The sequence below is a fragment of the Microchirus variegatus genome, assembly GCF_963457635.1.
Source record: "Microchirus variegatus genome assembly, chromosome: 2".
NCBI classification, from domain to species: domain Eukaryota; kingdom Metazoa; phylum Chordata; class Actinopteri; order Pleuronectiformes; family Soleidae; genus Microchirus; species Microchirus variegatus.
Window position 1 is genome coordinate 9,432,311 of NC_139803.1, and position 20,627 is coordinate 9,452,937.

Below are 20,627 nucleotides of genomic sequence, written 5' to 3' on the forward strand. Positions count from 1 at the left end.
GTAAAAGTGTTCCAGTGGAGAGTTATAGGTGAGGAGATGAGAACACTGACCCACAGCTGAGAGGAAGAGGAGACGATGTGGAACATGGATGTCAAGTAGGTCAGAACCAGCGCGCAGGAGTCGCATAAACACAGTCATACATTATAATTCCTGATGTATGTTGGCGGCATGTTGCCTTGACAGAATGGGTTGTGGCACGCACAAACAACACCAGCATAATCGTAAACTTTAACCTGCGGGAAAGAGATCATGACTGTGCATCACTGTAAAGCACTTCCTTTATGGAAATGCATGTTCTGGACCATCTCTACAGTGGTGTTTTCTGGCGTTTACGTTACTCGGCAGAAGTAAACACAACACCTGCACTTTTTCTTCATACTTCCTCTACGTTCCACTCGTCTTCACAACCGAGAAACTCGCGGTTCACGAGGAAGAACCAACAATTTTTTCGGTTTGAACACGCTGGCCGGTTCAAAATTAGGTTCAGGAATCGGCACGAAACAATCACAATATGAGGAGAAAGTAAAATGGATTTATAATATAATAATTTATAATAATTAAACAACACTAATCAACACACTTACGGTTTACACTCCTGTGTTTCTATGTTTATTTCCCATATTCTGACACAAATTAGCATCCAGTGCAGCACTCTCTCTATTATACAATTAAAACACTGATGATTTTGCGTGCATTAATTGAATCACTTCAGCGTTAAACTGTTCCAGCTCAGTGGAAATCACTTAAGTGTATTCATATCCATATAATCACAAATACTATATTCTTTTGAGACGTCTCCGCAGCCAGTCCCACGTTCGTCATTATCTTGCTTAAGCTCATCATCTTTTTTTATCAGCTGAATTAGCAACCGAGGGGGGCATTGTAGTCCAGGATTAAAAGAAGAATTAGATTAAAACAATATTAGACTGTTAAGTATGGTTGGTCCTTATGGGAGGGTTATGTTATTGTTGGTCATTTATAAGCTGAGGGTTATAAGGGTTTCAGTTATTTAAACATAAATTCTTACTTGAAGGTGCCATATGTAAGAATGTGGCCAAAAACGGTTACTACATTCAAATTCAAAATACCGAGGTCTTTTAGGTTTCGTTTTCTGACGTAACTGGCAACCCGTGGTTGCTCAGCAGCTGAGACTCTACTGACTGCAATGATTGGTAGACGGCGGTAGGTGGCGCCACATGCCAAAACATGATTTCAACATGATTTGCAGTCTGCAAAATACTTTTTTTTAAATGTAAATATTTTGTCTGTACTGTTGTTGTTGGTGAGTTCAGTTTGTTATATGAACATTATTCCTGAGTCTCTGTGACATATTAGGAGGATTTTACGACCAGTTGCTTTTGATTTATTACATAATGCACCTTTGAATTAAGGCAACATGATAATTATATAAAACTGAAATGCTATAATAGTGTTTTTATTGGTAGTCTATATGTACAAACGAAAATCTGCGAGCAAAAAACACGCAACAACCAGCTATTTGTGTACAGACTTCCATCGCAAAATCCACTGAGGCAGAAAAATTGCTGCAACACTGTCAATCAAAGATTGGTTCTGCCTTTCAGACCATTCCTGCAATCAGCACGCAGAAGCACAGCGGCCTCCATTGCCCATTTGCTCCATTAACTCCTTTGCTGCTATTCTGTGCCATTTCATAGAGAACGGTTGAAGCCGAGCTTCTGAATGAACTACTGACATGTTCTAATCGCGTTAGATACAACACAGTACATATTTGACAACATTTTAGAGGAAACTGATAACCAGCCAACAGTGTCTCCGGCTATGTTCAAGCTAGTGTTGCTGAAAATGAAGAGATGGGGAAAATGTGAAGCACGGGTCACAAGTTTAAACTGTAGGGGTTTCGCGATACAAAAGAGAATGGCGGGCAGAAATTGCATGAGGGGAAACCTGCAGAGCATTGGATCAGGAGCAAACAAAAGAAGTGCAGCAGCAGCAGCAGTGGCAGCTGCTGTGGAAGCAAACAGTGACAGATGGAAACTGGTAGTGATGTGACTCATCTATACTGAGCATCAAACTCCCATCACTGAACTCTGACTGGTCCTGACTGTGCATCATTAAAGGCTTCAGCAGCAACAAGCACAGATTTATATTTGGCCCTGGTCGTGAACACGTTGATATTCGGACGGGGGCAAAAAACAGCAAAGGCGTGTACATAATCGCACGCGCGCTAAAATCAGTATGTGCATATTATTATAGTGTGGCATAGATTCAGCGCGGCTTCCCGCCGCACAATCATAGTGACACGAGAATTACAGGGGGGATATAAATATGGAAATGATCATGGGGAAACAGTCAGAAAAAAAAACAAGCCATTGTGTGAAAGTGAAGTTGAACAGTTGCTGCACTCAGGCATCAGACAGGTTCACGGGAAATTAAATCTCGTATAAAGGTAAAATGAAGGCGTGAGTTTTGCACCAGAATGTAAATCCCAGAAGAAGATTTGCATACTGGTTAAGGCTCAACGAAGGCATCTGTGCAGATGGAGGTATAAAAGTGCTCGCTCTTGCATTATGCAGCGACGTGTGTTCTGAACAATATTAATTATTCCTTTTCTTAACCATTTTCCCACTGTCTAATTCACGCCTTTAAAATAAAATATCCACACTCCATTGACTGTCACACAATCAAACCAAGGGCGCTTTCATTCCTTCTTGGATATTTTGAATTGATCTGCAGTGGATGATCGTGACAGAATATCATTTCCCAGTTTTGTAACACAGCCTCCTCTGTTTTGAATCCTCTCATCGAGAATAGCTTGCGGTAAAGTGAGTTGCATTAAATGTGGGGTAAAGCACTACCTTAAGGTTGTTCTTTTCCATTGTAAGGTGTGTTTTTTTTTTCTCCCTCTGAATCACTGGAGATTGAGCAGAGGTGAAGCAGGAGCTCAGCAGGAAATGATTCAAAATGAGACCTTTTCACATTCTGAGAAATAAAGTCAAAATTCCCCGACTTTTCCAAAGTTCAGAATAAGCTGCACGACTCACACGTTGGCACCTGTTCAGACTCTTTGCACATCAGATGCTTGTTGTGTGCATATTAATATTTTCCGTAGCTGAATCCACTTGTGTTTGCTGAGTGATGTTTTATCTTTTTGAACAGGGTCTTTTTTTCTTTTTCTTTTTTAAAAGTTTCTGCTTCCGACAGATTCACACATCTCATCAAACGGAGGATGTGGTTTTTTGATGATGTGACAGTGAGAAAAATATATATATGAATAAGGCAACGCTCGCACAGCTGGGGCTGTTTACAAACAAACCTTCCTCAAATGTTGTGCGACTGACATCCTAAAGTTTGTTCTTGAGGGATTGTGCAGAAGAGTTTTCTGGTTCTCATAATTTGTTCATTTAATCACGGAACGCTCCATCGTGAGGCTGCACAGAAATATTCACGGTTTTTTGGTGCCGTTCATTCATGTTGCTGTAGATGTGGAGGGGAAAAAAAAGCTTCCAGAATATGAAATGAGGCCTGTGGATCTTTTGAAGTTTTCTTCCTCCTCCCACCATATTGTATGAAGGATCCTAGCAGCATTCCCAAAGTGGGGTAAGTGTACCTCCAGGAGTGTAAGAGCTCTCCACAGGGGCACACGAGGAGATTCTAAATTTGGAATCAAATTATTAAGGATGAAGCTCATTAGCTCCGAAAGCCTTCTGCATAACATTACCCCCCCTTAAATGGCAGCACTTATTACTAGAATGCTTAAAGTATGTGTTTCTTTGATATCAAATTTGAGTATATTTTTCTTGATTTTCTGTCCTCACATCTTTAAAACTTGGAGCTCCTGAAGCCGACACTTAAAAATATAATCAAATATGTTGTGACACATCCGTGTCAATCATGTTTTGTAAGCAGACTCTTCAGACACTGGGGCTTTGAAGGTTTGCCGTGCGTCCGTGGCTCTCACTCTGCGACTCTGTCATGAGATGATGGTGTTTTATCAAAGCGGTCCAAACGAGAAGTCGCGAACAATCTTGTTTAAACCTCGTTGCAACGTTGCGCATTAGCTCCCGCTTTGATCTGCACTGTTTTTTTTCCGTGCGCGCCCCAAGGCAACAGAAGGATGCAAAGCAGCAGGCAAACACTGCATCAGTCGAGACATTTGATATTCATGGATTTCATCCGCTGTTGGTCCAGTGACCGCGTGGACTTATTCTAATGAACACTGCACCACTTGTCCGTTTCATATCCTCCTTCATGCATATTTTTGTATACATGGACTGTGTATAAAAGCACATGTAGTCAGCCGGTTTGAATAGTGAAGCCCAGGAGGGAAGATGGAAGCAGCAGTTAGCCACCAGGGGGGGTGAGTCCACTGGCTGCAGAAAATTTAAATGGAAAGGGAATTTGGAGTTCTTGTTGTATGTTATTATTATTGTGCTTTTATTTTACTGGTTCGGCCCACTTGAGATCAAATTGCGCCCCAGTATGTAGCTCCTGAACTAAAATGAGTTTGGGGTCACTTAGAAATCCTTATTTTTGAAGGAAAAGCACTTTTTTTCAATGACTATAACATTAAATGAATCACTTAATAAAAACACTCTATACATTGTGAATGTGGTAAACGACTATTCTAGCTGCAAACGTCTGGTTTTTAATGGAATATGTACATAGGTGTATAGAGGCCCATTTCCAGTGTTCTAATGGTACATTGTGTTTGCTAATCACATTAGAGGCTATTGGATGATTAGAAAACCCTTGTGCAATGTTTTGCTGGTTCTTTGTAATCTTGTCTTGCCTTTATTTTCTATTCATTTTACAACTCTTCTGATGAATAAAAGTGTGACTTTTAATGGAAAATACAACAAGAAATTGTATAGGTGACCCCCTATAAGCTTTTCAACAGTCGTGTAGATTCTATGATTGACCGCAAAGTTGTTAAACAGAACAGGTGGAGCTGCCGCACAACAACTCCTGTGACAACCAGACTGCGGACACACACCACAAACTCTCTCTCTGCCGTGGAATAAACATTGATCCCTTCCTGTCCGCTCGCTGAACATCACTGCACTGTGGTTTAAAAAAAAAAAAAAAAAACACACCCGCTAATGCTTCAACATTGTCAGTCCATTTTACTCAAGTCACTTAATCTGGAAACCAAACCTGAGAAGAGCCTTTTACTAAACTGCAAATACTGAATATTGACCAAGCGTATCGTTAGCAACCATCGTTCAGTATTGATCCATCAGGAGCCTAAAGTGCACACCTCCACTGAAGCCGATCGACGTCCAAATGAATTTCACACCAAAGAGCAGATTTCTGCTAATTACATTTCAGCTCACATTGCTTTTAGGTGATTTTTTTTTTTCTCTGACTCTAATGGCGTCATTATGGCTCGAAGGTTGTAATTGTGTAATGGACGAAATCAACGATTTTCTAATAAATGTGACGGGTAATGTCACTTCCTATGTCTGTTCTGTGATTGCCGTAATCTTTTGAATGTCAAACATCAGTTTGAAAAGTTTATTCAAGTTTATTCTACCTGGTGGAGTTGTTCACACTTGTTTTTAGAATTCTGTTCATCTTTGACTTAAACTAAAAACCACTATGGATTTAAGGCGTTGTGATGTGACATCAAGCAGATAAATGTTATCACCGTAATCCCATTTCGTTATTGGTGACCATTTTGTGGAAGCTGCACAGCCTCCATTAGCGAGGTAATAGACTGATTAATCACTATTTCTCTTTACACAGAAGAATATTTATAGTGCACAGACAGACGCCTCGCTCCGTACGCTATAAATGCTCTTCTGGAGTGGAGAAACATAATGAATATAGATGCTGCCTTACAGGGCGTGAGGGCTCGCTGAAAGATTTAATGAGAGCGAAAATGAAGTGAACCTCACTTTGGTCTTTTTCAGCCACCTTCGTCTCTAATGTGCAAACGTTTTTGCTGCTGTTTCGTGAGCAAACAACAGAGAAATCTTGTAATGTAGTCATTTTAGTTGAACCATTAACCCATTAACACCTAATCCTCAAAACGTCCGTCTGGACTTTTGTTGTTGTTGCATTAATCGGTAAGTGATTTTGCCAATTTATCCAGAATAGCTTGCAATATCTGGATCTGGTTATTTAAAATAAACTGCATGTTAAAATAGTGTATTAAACTTTATTTAGACATTTATTTTTGTATGGATTTTATTTGGTAGTAACAACAAGTGACAAAGATAGTTTGAGGGAATGTAGTGGAGTAAAAGTTGCTAGAAATACAAATAAAGTAAAGTACAGATACCTGAATTGTGTACTTAAGTACAGTAACAAAGTATTTGTACTGAGAAATAAAGGAACGTGCAACACTAACTGTTGCCTGACACACACACACAGACACACAGAGATAGTCAGACATTCCTTGAATTAATGGAGAAGATGGTTACCGCGGCAACCGTGTTAGTGGCCCAAAAATATTCTTTGCAGGAATGGTACGCAGCAGGCTTCCAGGCCCTGCCTCTGTTCTTTTTCATCTTCTTTTTAGGGCCACGATGATTTCATTGTGCCTCACACTGGCAACAGGAAGTAACGCCAAAGCAAAAAGCAAATAGTATGAGTTCCCTCTCTCTAGGGCCACGCAAAGGCCTACATTTCCCTACGTTCATGGGGGTGCGAGGGCCTGTTTAGTGCAGCCTGATATCGTTACGCGGTTATTAAGAATTAGAAATCATTTTATCAAAAGAAAATTTACTTTTTATCTTTTTACGACGGATGAAAGATTAAAGATGGTGTTGTGCGCAAGGTTCAGCAACAAAGTCGGTACAGATGGCTTTCATTCATTCATTTATAGTGACTCTATTGTTCATTTGTCACACCGCCACTTCCAACCGGAAGGTTGTGGTGTTTGTGTGAATGGTCATCGAGACGCGGAAAAAAGCGTTATATAAATGCCGACCGTGCACCTTTTAACCCCTTGTTGGCGGCGGTAACTCGGCCTCTTGTGTTTCGAAACGAACGCTGCTTCACGTCACGTTCACCACGGAGAATAAAAAGGAAATGGTCTAATAAATAGTACGATTATAATAGTAGTTATTTGGTGTGTGAGTGTCCTCCGTGTCACAAGAGTGAAAATGGTCGATGACGCTGGCAAATACAGTTAAGATTGCCCCTTAAATTTGATGTCTGAATACTTTTGTATGCTGTGTTTAATGAGGCATTGAACCACACATTCTGCTTTAATGAATACCAATTTTTTTTTTTTTTATAGAGGGGGACGGTGCTCGCATATGCTTTTATATACGTTCGTACATTTGCTCCAGATTTCCTGCTAATGAGGACGAACAAATGACTAAATTCTTGTCTCATGCCGTCTCTTGTATCTGGAACTGGACGGTTGGGTTTTATTGTGCGTTTTAACATAATTAACATGAAAATATTTGCCCCTGCAAAAGCATACACATACCATATAGTGAGTCCACGTGACTCTGGGATTAGGCCCTCGCTGTCAGCTTAAAGAAAGCCAGGGATATTAAAGTGCTATACCACAATAAGAATATATCGCTAAGTCCTCAATACAACAAATGACTTGTCTTTGATTTTTCTGTTCCGCTGCAGCAGGTTCTTTTCTTTCTCACTACTTAGTATTATTAAATAATATTATGAAATAAAAGGTAATCTGGGGTTAGAATATCAAAGGTTTGGTTTTTCTTTTGAATTTCTTTGGGAGCCATCTCTCCCCATGATAGAAATTGATCAAATGCACCCTCCATTAATCTTACTCTTTCTCACTTGTGTCAGAGGCAGCTTCAAAAAAAGTCTTTCTCCTCACCTCTCTGTGAGCTAAGTGGGCTTACACACCCGCACACACTCAATATGCATGCTCACTAAATGGTGCGCACGCACACAAACACAGGCATGTAAACGCAGGAGGGGGTAATCTGTCTGATTGAAAGAGCTTTCAGACAATAATTAAATTTTCCAATGATCCGCTGCGGTCGCTACGCACGGATATGCAGCTCTCAGAGGTGAGCGGATGACCCACAGCAATAACGCACAGCCAGAGCCAGAGAGGGAGACAGAGAGAGAGAGATTGGGGGGATATATTTCATGTTGACAAGGACAAGATAAACACTGAGGCCTTTAACAACCATTAGCTCAACCCTAACCTTCATCTTCAGCACTTCTGCCACCTCAAAGTAATCCGAACACGCACACGGAGACGGAATTGTGTCACAATGACTTCAGACATTTCATTGATTTACATTAATATTCTTACGATGTTAACCTTAAACATTACGACTGACCAAACCAGAACTCCACACTATCACCCTGACCTTGCTTCATTAAAACGTTAAATCGCAAATAAGAGTTTATGGATTTAGCAAACATAAATGAATAAAATATTGATGTAATCCTTCAAAAATAGCAATACTTGTATATTATTTGTTTGAAAATATACTTTTTGAAAAATATACTTTTTGTTTGATCGGAATTTCGCTTCCTCTTTTGCATTTTGCGCTCCAAACTTGTGTTTTTGCGTTTCCTGGTGGGCAGGTCTTAGGAAGCAGCCTGCTGATTGGTTACTGAGGTTTGAAGCGACAGCTCAATGGACCGGAAGTTGACACAGTCTTGGAGTCACTGTCCGCCTGAAACTCTTCGATATTTATAATAGTTCCAAATGTAATTTCATATTGGACGAGCCTCGCATTAAAATTAAATTTGTTTTGCCATTGCATCTTTTGCAGAGACTAAAAAACATTCTATCTGGCAACCAGCACCTCAGTAAACTGCAAAATCACAAGCTGTCATCACATTTCACTCTGAAAGAAAGTAAAGGTGCTGTCAATTACCAGAATTCCATGTGCACAGATGAATCAAAATCAAAATCTGATGTTTTATTTTGCAAAAAGAAACCGTGTCACCGCACCTCTCACACAGCAAGGAATAAGCAAATCATTAAAATATTATAGCTCAAGTAAAAGTAAAGTTTAACGAATGTTTTCTCTTCCAATAATGAGCAAACAAACCCATCACTTGCCTTTTCACTCCTGCAGTAGCAGGTGGCTGAGTTCACTTGCAGCCTTTCGTCCTCCCAGGTTAAAAGCAAATGATCAGCCTTGTTAGACCTGTCTGCTCGTCGCCACTATAGAGGCCAAGAAACACAAATAACAGCCTTCGCTTGGGCTAAATGTAGCGTAACGGCAGCAATAAGAAATACAGAGGTTATGAAAGCGCCGGTGTGATTTGATCACCAAATGCTGTGGCAACAGCCTCCGGCCAAGCAGCCTAAATTAATTGTGGTCTCCCAAGTGAAACAAAGGCCAAGCTAATGGAGCTGCTCAGAGAACAGCAGGTCGGACACATATCTGGATCTCCACTCTGGAGCTGGAGGTGATGCAGCACGTGTTATCTTCTCCGTTTCTCCGTTTGCACGTGAAGGTCGGAGTCAGAACGCAACAGGATCGTCTCTCTCTGGAGATGTCTGAGATGTGGTAGTGTGAGCGTATAGGAGAAGAAGTACAGTTGTCTTCACAGATGAATTTACTATGTTGTCTAAGCTGTCAGTTTACTTGAAGTTTGCACAGAGTGGGTGAATTGTGCGCGAGAACCCGCAGAGAGACAGACACCGCTCCCATCACTGCTTTCCCTTTTTTCCGTTTTTAACCACAGCATTTACTCACATCTACTGATGGCAACAAAAAAAAAAATCTTCAGCTTCACCGCTCCATCTGGACAACTCTGAGTTTGTTTGCATTTTGAATGCGTGTGTGGGAAGATGAGAGGTAAAGAGAGAAAAACACCGAACAGAATGAAAGAAAGCAGAGAGAGAGGACGAGAGGCTGGGAGCAGTGGAGAGAGAGGAAGGTGCTCTCTCTTTCCATCTTTTCTCTTCTTCCTTTCCATTCTAATTAGACAGGTCTGTGTGAGCAGCATAGCAAGCAGAATGATGGAGGGAGCCACGGGGAGGTGGAAGGGAGAGGGGGGGATTAGTCATGGGAGACGCGACAAAGCCAAATACTAGAGCGGTGCAGGGTGATTAGATTAGATTAGATTAGATCGGATGGAAAACGGAGAGGGAGCAGGATCACCAAGTAAACAGCGCTGAGTGCGGCTCGTGAGATGAGACTAAAAATGTGATGTGTGATATTGTGGGTGTGATGAAACGTCCTTTGTCTGTTTTTAATTACTGATGCACAAATGGAAGAATTAAAGGAGGATGCAGAGGCTCAGCCACCGCAGCTATTCTGTCTGTGCTGTTTATCTGATTTCAGCTGTATTATAAAAAAAAAAAAAAAACTGGGACGCCAGACAGAGACTGGGACGAGACTAAGTCAGCGGGTGAGGCTGGGGGAGGGATGGAACTCCACAAGCTTGTTAAAATGCTTCTTATTACTCGCCGGCCTTGCGATATAATGAGTCTATACCTGAGAGGTAAAGAGCTGAGGGGCAACAGTGAGATGGAGATAATAGCAGGACGCGAGCAGAGGGAATAATAGGGAGAGAAAGATTCAAAAAGGTGGGACATGAAAAAAGAGGAGTTAATAAATAATGTGGATGTGAGACAGAGGCGCTGTCACGTCAACAAAAAGAGTCAGGGGCTGATAGATGCACGTTAGCTGGACTATAATTACTGCACAAAACCCGAACAATGCTAATGATACACTCCGTGAACGATGAATCTCCTGATTATTATTATTTTGATTCATAAATTATTGATTTGGTCATTAAGTTTTGTGTCATAAAGGCTCCGGAGGCCTGTCGGGGAGGGGGGACAGTGATGCTTTTTAGCTCAACCGCTAATTAATATGGAACAATAAATAGCCTGAAACGTGTAAAGTTCAATGACAACAGAGGGGGAGAAAATCATATTTGGCAAAAAAAAAAAAAAAAACCTGATTCTGATTAAAAAATTACATTTTGATGATGTAAGGGTTATATTCAGGCTCACAAAGTGGGTTTCCATGGTGGCTCCATCTATGTTTGTTCACATGTGCTCCCCCGTGATCGGACCTGTATAATATTTGCTCATTTCAAGCCCATGCCAAATTAGTATCCACATAGTCTGGAAAGGGATGCACCATGGAAACCATGGACAAACCCACTCTGGACCCTTATTGACAGCCTGAATATAACCGTGGACATGCTGGCTGGAAGGTTTCAGCTTCTTCTTCTTCTTTGCCACTTCAACTCTGCTCAGACCTTTGACTCTTTTTTATCATTATTTTCATCAGGGGACCTGTACTGTACATCTCATCTAGTTTAGGTGCACGTTTTCAGCTGCACTGAAGCTCAATATGGTTCACATCGGGGTCACAGGGGACCTAGGGTGAAAGGCACGGTTATTTGGAATCATACTTTTTGTTAATCTCTTTCTCTGTTCTGCACCATCTTGTATATTTGTGTATATCTGTGACCATGATGTGTAACGCGGTTTGTGTATTTTTTGAGTAGAAAATTGAATTAATTGAAATAGAACAGCCTTGTGGATAGTGCAGGGTTGATTGGTTCGAATTGTCTAGGTCACTATCAGAGGTCTAAAGCCCAGAGTCATCTTTAAACGAATGAAAAAAAAAATACAGATATTCAATTAACTTTTTTTTTCTTTTGCAAATCAAATTCTTGAGTGATAAACAGAACAGCATGCAGCATTGTGGTGTCACTCCTGCGCGCACACTAACACACTGAAAAACACACATCCACAGGATGGAAAATACACTTAAAAAGGTCAGCACTTACAGCAGCATTGACAGTTTTAAATGTGGTGTCCTTGTGGAGCATGACAGCAATAGAGAGCAGGAGAGGAGAAAAGACTGCAATGGCTTGGTGCTCGTGGAGGGTGGAGCTGCTAGTTTAGTAACTCCTGGATATGAACTGTGGTGTTTAATCCAGATCATTTTAGAGATTAGAGGCATTTTTTCCTTCTTTTTGTGTTGACTGATTATCCAGCTGTGCCACCAGTGAACCTGAGGACATGTTGTGTGACAGTTTCTGCAGGAGAAACTGAGATTTTAAAAAAAAGATAACATGGTGCATCTACATAGTACATACGACTCCCTGTAGAGAGACGGGGACTTTACAAAGTTATGTAAATTGCATCTTGGACAATGATTATCCTCTAATGATGTTACATAATGCAGCTTTACATGAGTCAAACTAAGCTTTGAGGTGAGTGTGGGGGCAATTTCTAGAAGAAGAAAAATTAAATAAACAACTCGGAGCAAGAAATGTCTTCTCGATTTACTCACGCAACTGGATCTTTAACTAATCCGCCAAGAAAAAACAAAACCGGCATAGCCACACAATTCCTTCACTCAGTTGATGTGAATATATATATAATATTAAAAAATGCACAAATTTGTTGTGTTTTATCAATTATTTGATTGATTAAAATATATATATGCATATATATAAATATATGCATATATATACATATATGTATATATACATATATGTATATATATATACATATATTAAAATGCACAAATTTCATGTTTTATCAATTATTTGATTAATGAAAATATATATATATACACATATATATGTGTATATATATATACACATATATATACATATATATGTGTATATATATATATATGTATAATGCATCTTGTAGCCATTCCTCTAAACTCAACACGACGTGAACCCTACTGAACCAATGAAATTCACGAGGCATCTCTGAATGCATCTTCCATCAGCCATTCCTCCAAGCTCAACACACTGTGAGCCCTGCATAACTTTGTCTAGCTCTCATACACTGTAGTTTGTTGTTTAGTTGAAGTGAAGCTTATACCTCTGACAAAAGTGTGTGTGATGTAGAAACAACCTAAAGGTTTGGCTGGAGTACTAACGCCAATTCATTTCTTATTTCATACCCTCTTCTCTCTGCTGATTCGCCGTGGTAAATCACCGTGCTAACCACGAATCAGCTTCGACGTGCACCTTCTCAGCTTTCAGAAACTGCGTAACCACGTAATTACGGGGATGCAAATTGCACTTGTGCAAACGCTCGGTGTTAAAGGGTTGCAAATACTCCATCACAAAGTAACATCAGATTGATCTGTACAACGCTCATCAGAGACCAGACGAATGGTCACCGACACAGGAACATTTGGAAGAAGGAGCATGTTTCCTCACATTGTGACATTAAACTGTCACACCGTTGGCTAATAGCTGGTTTGACAGAAAAGAACTGGTTACAAAACACCCGTGATTCATCGGGAACATTCTGCTGCCATGCTGATGAGTAATTATTGCTCCCCTCTCCTGAGCAGAATGTGCATCACAAATTCTGCATTTTTTTTTAAGCACACAATGGTGCAGAATCACATAGATCTGTGGTGGAATATTGTCGGGCAGAGGTTTTCTGTTGCTGTCAGGTGGCAAAGTGGCACATTATCTGACATGTTATTGTAGCATTTCACAAAAAACCTAATTCTGATTAAGATAAAGACATGCATGCACATGTAGATGATTAATTTGTGTTTCTATAATATCAAACGACTTGACTGTGTGGAAATGCCGTGCATGTAGGTGGCTGAAAAAAATCCTCTTAACATTATGCGATATGTGTGATTCTGCTTTTCACTGGTCACCCATTCAACTCGGCGGGAGATAGCACAAACAACAACAAACAATGCTTCATAGGCTCTGTCACAAAGGGTTTGTATTCAGTGAGGGTTTTTTTTTTGTTTGTTTGTTTTCTGCCATGCTGGGTATCAAATCAACATTTCAGAGTTAAGTAGAATCCATAAGTCATTCTCCACCGGCCGACTGTTTGCCGCGCTGCATCGTGAACACAAGATCAAGGGAGCGCGCGTGTCTGAGGTGGCGCACATCAGAGCCAGCTCGCTCAATCTTGGTTCCGAGGCGACCGCTGCGCCGTCAATCTGAAACTTGAGATGTGTTTTTGGCTTGCACTGCAACAAAGGGGGCAAAAAAGCTGTGCCTCCGTCTCGAAGGGCTGTGCACATGGTCCTGCCACTTATGTGCATAAACAGCAAGTGGTCTTTCTCTGAGTACTGTGGGATGCTGATGAGGTGGCCTGGTTGAAGGGGCATTGTGACATTTTCTGCAAATGTTATGTTTTCTTCTCCGACTGTGAGAACGTATTCCTGCACGCACTCCTCAGCAGCTGAATATTTAAGCCCTCCATCGACACAGGACTTTGAAGGAAATTTGAAAGGAAATTGTGCTGTGCCAAAACATCGAGTCAGGAGAAAGTTGGCAAGTGGCTCTTGAGGCTCTTGCGGGTTGTTTGAACAGTCTTTAAGTGTTTTACACATCCCATCTGTATGACTTTCATTTATAGTCCAAAGTGGTGCAGTCGCGGGAACAGTGACCCGATACTCTGAAAGGTCTAATTTGGAGTTAAAACCGCAGGAAACGGACAAGGAGCTACTTTGTCAGAAATACAGCCCAGGGAGCAGCTGATGAGTGCAACTAAAACCTCATTGTTCTGTTAAAATAACTGCACCTGGAAGGCTGTGAGTGGAATGAATAGTTCTATTTTTTAGTTTAAAACTGGCCAAAATAGCCAATAATGACTGGGACTCAGCAGAAACTGATTACAGATAATGACAGGAAATGTTGCATTAACTCTAACTTATTGTAATGCTCTGACATGGAGCAAAGGAGCAAACATTTCACAGTGACTCGGTGAAATACGTTTTCTCTTAACCCCTCAACCAGCATGGGCTGAAGTGTTTTTTGCTGAATTCAAATAAACTCAGTGGTTATTGCCGTAAATGGTCAGAGTTCATGAAAATGATTTCTAACTCAAGTGGCAAATACGTCTGTGATCTGATTTTATTTTTTTTTTTGAAGATTTGAGTGCGTTATTTAAACTCCAGACGAAGGGAAATGTGTCTGATAAATTGTCTCGGTACATTTTGGGCACATCTTGATCTCACCTCTGTTTAATATAAAGTGCTGTGCGCGGCGGAGCTCGGATACAGTGCTCTTCAACTCGTTCTGCTTCATATTGGAGCATCGTGCCTTTTTCTTCTCTCCTAACTCTAGAAGCTGTGCATCCTTGTAAAGTACGTTCTTTCTTACTTCCTTTAACCCGACTTAAACAGATATTGCTTTTTTTGACAACGTCGTGTCCCAGAGAGAGAGAGAGAGTGTCCCCTGAAGGTTGCCGTGCCGAAACATTAAAAGGAAGTCGTTTTGGTTGCATAATATATATAATTATTAATATATATATATAATATATTACAACGTCAGTGTCTGGACACATTGGACGAGTCTGATTATGAGTTGAATAACATCTGATATAAGAGTGCTTCAGCAATAAAACTGTTAAACTTCACCTCCTGGTAACAAGGAAGTGTTTTCTTCTACCGAACAAACTTTTAAACGTTGAGCTTGAGCTATAGCTGCCTACTTGGCGATTTTGGAGTTTTGCTTCACTAGCTTTCAATTTTTAGCCGATGAAATTCTCTCTCAGTGTCTGGTATTGTCACACAGCCTGAAAGCCTGCCACGGTTTCTCCTTGAGCATAAAATAAAATGCTGCTGAAGGATAAATCATCATTATCAACATCAAAGAATTCTCATCCTTTCACGTTGAACGCTACTTATTATTTTAATGCAGAACATTGTTACCGCTTCCCTTCACGTTTCAATCACAGTCAACATGCTGCAAACAGCGAGCAAAGGTTACTTTCTAAATGAGATCAGTTTGTTTGCCATTAACTCTGTAAGTGGATTAGCTAATGTAGTTTCATCGCTGTAAACGTTCAACAGCTCTTGGAAAATTGAAACGGGCCTGCGCTTACGCCGAGCGCTGGAGGCAACCGGTGACAGCAAGCGTTCAAGATGTTGGATGTGGCGACGTTGAGGCTGACTGTGCCTTTTTCCCCTTTTTGCAGTTTCCTTTAAGCAACATCGGGGGAAGAAAGTGCTATGACTCAGGTGGCTGTGGTCACATCGAGCATCGACTCATGTCCACGAGGGCCTTTCTGTGGCTGAGAAATCACAGATATGAGAACAGGAGCCGTTTGTCACGGTTGTGAAACCTGTCAGGGGCGGAGGCGAAGACGGCGACGACGAGAAAAAGCATTTTGGCTCCAGGAGCCGAGTGTGAGCTTTGATGTGGAGGGAAATCAGGATGAGTTACATTAGTCAGTGGTAATGGAGAGGATTTCACCGTGAGATTTTGGGGAAAAAAGGGGGACTGAGCTGCAACTCAGTGAGAACCGTAGCCGTTTTTCATCAAACTTACCCATGAGGTGCATTTGCCTTATTAAAAATCAATCACAGGGTTAAACAGAACAGGCAAATACTGAGATAAACAGAAGCAGACGGGTTACACTTAAAAGTGCGTGATTATTAAAACTGACGTCTGCTCAAAATCAGGAAGATGCCCCTGATGTTTTGTACTTTGAGTGCAGTTGTTCCTCAGAGGGACGTTTTTTAATTGATAGACGCATTTACAATTTAAATTTCTGACACTGAAATTAACCCTGCTTAAAGCTGACAGTCATTTTAATTGTTTCGTTTTTTTTCTTCCAGCACTGAAAGGGGATCAACCTATTGTAATATATTTAAATCTATGAATATTTACCTCCTTTCAAGTCGCACAGAAACACCTGTTCAAATGTCTGCGTCTGTGCAGAACTCACACACTTCTCTGCAGGGCGATACTTACACAAATGACTGTGCTGCAGTTTAGTCATGTGCTGCCACAGCTGTCTTATCACTTCCAGTATGGATCGTGTTTTTAATAATTCTTAAATTATTAACAGTGTTTGCTCGTGTTAAGGGTATTCATGACATACAGCAGTCAGTCAGTGGAGAGAGATGAAAGAAACGCTCCTGACTATCCATTCTTTATACGTTTGTCAACACAAACAGCTTCATTTATGATATTATTTCATAGAAACACAAGACTGTCAACTTGATTGGGATCGAGTGTGGTAAATAGCTGTGTTTTTACACAGGTATTCATGACGCATGTCACCGCAAGATGGTTATTTGTTTCTTCACAGAAGCGGACAGGAAGCATTCAAACAAGTAATAACGCAAACTTTTAATCCCATGTTCGAATACTGAAATAATAAAAGTGATAGCCCGAGCTTACATATTTTGCATGGGACGGTTTTCTTATGAAATGTGGACCAAATAGTTTGTTTCTCATTAGCCTCGCTTCAGCGTCAGCCGCCTCCATGCTGTTGCTTCCCATTCTCACTAGGATGGGCACACATGCTGTCGGATGTGTCATTAAAGATTTGGGGAAAGTGAAATGTCTCAAGTCCAAACGAACATGCAATATGGGGATTAGGTAAATTGGACGGTCTAAATTGACCGTAGGTGTGAGAGTGGAGGATAAAATGTAGAAAATGGATGGATGGGAATGGCGATGTCTCACTCGGAGCAACTACAATTGTCTATTTTGTGATTAGTGTGTGATATCTCCTGAGGAAATGCTTTAAAAACTGCACCTGGGATGTAGACGTGAACATGCAGCATGTGTTAAGTGTTTGTTTGCGCAAAGAATACCATCATAGTTGTGTGAAAGGCGATTGTGACAATGGAGGAGGACAGTTTCTGTGTGTGTGTGTGTGCGTGTGTGTGTTGTATCTAAAGCATATGGAAAAATGATTTAATGTGAACCTCCAGGCATCGGAGATGAAAAGATGATGAGGGAGCATCCCACACAAAGGCATTAAATAGCCAATATTGCCATATTTGATAAGTGCTGTTTTTCATTATGGTTGAAGCATAAAAATATATATATATTAAAAAAAGAGATAAATAGGCTCCTTTTGTTCTGTTTAAAAATAACTATTATTTGTGTTGTGCATACAGAGGGAGATTGTTGTGAAACTCTCAGGTTCTTGGGTGTTGATCCTTGCAAATGGGATCAGCCTCAGATGAATATGACAGCAGAAGAATAGCGTCTGAGGGGTTTCAATGCGGCGCCTCTTCCTGCTCGTGTCTTTTATAGGATTACAGGCTTGATGTGATATCGCACAGAAAACTTTCTTCTTTCCCCCGCCTCGCTTAAATCGCCCGAGGACGCGGCACGAATAACTTTTGCACGTAAACATTAGCGATTTTACCAAATAATGTGCGGGGTTTAAGTTGTCGGGTCGAATCAGGTAAGCAGTCAGTCTGGGAGGGAGATATTTATTGGAACGGCTTTTTAATGCGTCTCTGTGTCTTTGGGGAAGTTATGGCGAATGTTTCTGATGAGTCTCCTCAGCCCATTTTGTCTCTTTGTGGTCAGCGCCCTCTCTCCTTCTGTCAATTGTCTCCTCGGACGTTTCTCAAAGACGTCTCTTCTGAACCCTCTGACCTCGTACGGAGGGGGGCTGAAGTATTATGAAATATGCAACACGGCAACATTAAGCGGATTCAGTCGGCTACAGGAAAAAAATAAGTCGAGAGATGAACAGCTGTGCACAAGAAGAAACCACACACACGCGTGTCTGTGAATACACCCTACACAGTATAAACCAACTCTGCTGGCAGCTGTTCAAGTCCTACAGCTATTTTGGAACTGTAACAACCAGTGCTCGCTCAAATCCTCTGCTTTATTCTTACAAGAAGGATTGTTTCGATCATATAAATGTTGTTTTATTAAGATACTCTATCTTGTCATACATCTCTTTTCATTCTGGCTTTTTTCAAGTCACATTTGTGTTGGATTACGTGTGCCGGCTGATAAGTTTTCACTTCTCCGTCTTAACGTACGAGGGATTTGTGTGTGCGTTTGAGTGGATTTGTGTCTTTTTTTTAAGTTCTCCTTAAATGAATATGATTCCCACAAGCTGCTTCACAAACTCTGAGACAACCGCACGTGCATGACCCAAATAGAACATTTCATTTACACTCTGTTTCCCCCTCCCAAAAAAAAAACCTAAATATAACCAGAAGATTGGTGGAGCTTGGCCGGACCCGGTGAGGGGGTAAAAAGTGCTGACTGAGTCACTAATAGTGGAAAGAGTCTCTCGCTGTGTCCTTAAAATCTATAACAAAAGACACAGAGCAAACAGGTGTTGAAATTTCAATAGTTTTAAGCATTCAGCTGCTCAGGCATGTGGAGGCTCCTCTGTGATCGCCAGGGATAGAGTTTATCTTTTTTCATTTTGCAGGACTTTCTCTTGCTTCTTATTTTCGGAACATTTTTCTTACCACTTAACCATTAAGGAAGGACAATAATCTGAATGTTTTCTTTCTTTTATCGTTTAGTTTTCACACGAGCAAGAGATCTTGACAAAGGACAAATATAGAGTGAGAAACCAAGTTTCTGGTAAAAAAAAAAAAAAAACGATGTAAATACATATGTAGGTTATTCTTTGGATTAAATGTGAGCTTATAATCTGCACATCATCACAGAAGCCTCGAGACAAAACAAAGCTTTAAACATTATTGTTTCCCCTTCATTTACGACATATAGGCTCTATGTTCATACGTATGCATGGCTGTCAGGGACGCACTGTGTGAAAAACATCAAAGCCGCTGCAGCTCTATTTTTTATTTTTCTTACACCTCATCAATTTTGCTCCAAATTTCACTTCTTCTTATTTTCATTTTTGTCTTGCCGTGGTTTTTAATTCACCATCGACTCACAGCAGCCTCAGTGACAGAGATTACTCGTCTTGAATTTTTTCATTTGAAGTATTTTGGTGGGCAAAGCCCGACCATAGATATAGAATAGAATTTAACATAGTTCCAGTACAGATAATGCAACTGATGTTCTGTATAGGAGCTGTCCATGGTGCTGGTTTTCTATAATGTATATATATCTGTATATTCTGTTAATAGCTATTGCTAGTTTTCAACTCTTGTCCCTAGTTGGGCTTTTGCATGAACAGTATAATAGCATGATCAAACTCGATATTTTTTTCATAATCGGTTAATCTGTCAATAAAAAATGTTGATCAGTGTTTGTCAAACCTGGAAATGGTGACGCTCTCGAATGTTTGTTTGTTTTGTCCATAAACCAAAATGATTGACTTTAAATGATTTCTTTGCAAAGAAACGCAGAATATAATCACATCTCAGAAGCTAAAATGATGAATGAATGAATGAATGAAAAAGCTTCAAACCCGTTAATCGATGATGAAAAACTACACTAAAACACTGAACTACATGCTAAAATGACATAACATCATGATGTAAATGCATATACGTAACAACTACAGGCTAAAGTACTTTATACTCTAAAACAATTGTCAAATGAGAAATATAAAGCATAATCAGTACAATAAAGTATGATAAAACTACACTTTAGTAGACACAACTTAAATTCAAATAAACCGAATATAGCTCTGTTTTTCTTCACCAAACAGTTTTTATTCAGATATTAATTTGATTTCGATTGGCCACAGCATAAACTACTTAATATCGTGCACCTGCTCGGCCAACAGGTCTCATCCTTCTGCATGATTAACTGTCGGAGGATCAGAAACAAATCGTTTTTCTATCTGCATGTTTGTGGACGACTGACGGCGCGCAGATGTCAGATGTACGCAGCAGGAGAATTCTCCGAAGATTCACATTGGCAAATCCGAGAAAATAATTAACTCGATGATCCTTACTTTGAATATACGTGTGTTTATCACGACGCAGATCTGTGTAGCAGATTATAAAGATTATATATACGGCTTGCATGCATGCAGGCAGGCAGCCTCACAAGCGTAACAGTAGAGATTTGAG